The following is a 1173-nucleotide window of genomic DNA, read 5'->3' on the forward strand; positions in this document are numbered from 1 at the left end:
TCTCTCTCTCTCTCTCTCCCTCCTCCCCCCCAATCCCATGTTGTGGATGGTTGATGGATGCTCTGGTGTGGTTTCCTCCCTCTTTTCTCCCAGACGTCTATCGTCTGTCATCCTTATCGCTCACTCTCGCATATGGTTGGTCCTGTCCATCCAACAGGTGATTGTCTTGGGCTGGTGGTCGTTAGAGCAGATTTGACTATGTTATATGTAAATAAATACAAACTCAGAGACTGATACAAATACAAATCACGGGATGGTCTGAGAAATAAGAGAGGTCTTGTGGTATGGATTTTGTCTCTCTTCCATGTTTGTGTTTTCGTTTATGCAGAAATTTTGTGCGTCCTCTCTGGTTGTCATCTTCTTTGAAGCTGTTTGTTGTATCTTTTCAAGTCTAGCAAGACCCTCCGGGGTCCAACAGTCAAGTGGTTTTTGTGCTGTTATCTCTTTGTGTAGCTTTTTGTTCTGAAGCTGAGTGTCTCAATGGTTTTTGAAAGCGGGCTTCGAAATGTGCCCCCCACCCCTTTTTTCCCCCACAAAATAAATTCTTCCTTGCCTGTTTCAAAGGAAACAAGTTGTCCAAATGTTAATCATAGTTTATGTGTGTAGATATAGCTATGTCAAATTGTAGTTTGATACTCATCCACCGTGCTTTTGTGAAATAGTCACGCAGCCTTTTTTCACCCCTGTTGGGTCTTTGTGAAAGGTTTTTGTTGTACTGTTTTGGCAAGGGATAAAAGAGCGCCTCGCTATTGTCTGATTTTATCGATTGTCTTTCTGATTTTTTAAAAAGATATCCGTGTCTCTTCTTGTCCATAGCATTCGGCTTCATGTGCGGGGCGTGGTGGACTCTCTCCCCCCCCTCCCCCCCCTTTCCTTTCAAACTAGTATCGTTCTTATATCTTCCCCTTCTCTTCTTTGTGTTTTATTCTCTTTATACCTCGAATTTTCGGCTCGTTTATATGACCTGTCTGTGTCGCAAGTGCCGATATACTCTTACTAAATCTAAAATTCATGTTGGTAACGACAAAACGGTGTCTGCCTCAGCAGCCACGCAGTGCAATACTGGCGCTCTGCTAATCAGCTACAGTGTGCCTGAGGAACGGCGAGCCGATGAGCCTTTTTATGCAGTGCTCGCACACTTCCAATACTTGACGCACCAACTTGGCATGGGGC

General features: G+C 44.2%; 1 protein-coding gene across 1 annotated transcript in view; it reads left to right on the forward strand.

Moving 5' to 3' along the window:
* The window catches only part of LOC101852687 (alpha-actinin), a gene marked incomplete in the record, with an annotated part of 95349 nt that overhangs the window by 21221 nt on the left and 72955 nt on the right, over positions 1–1173 (forward strand).

The sequence above is a fragment of the Aplysia californica genome, unplaced genomic scaffold, assembly GCF_000002075.1.
Source record: "Aplysia californica isolate F4 #8 unplaced genomic scaffold, AplCal3.0 scaffold00135, whole genome shotgun sequence".
Taxonomy (NCBI): domain Eukaryota; kingdom Metazoa; phylum Mollusca; class Gastropoda; order Aplysiida; family Aplysiidae; genus Aplysia; species Aplysia californica.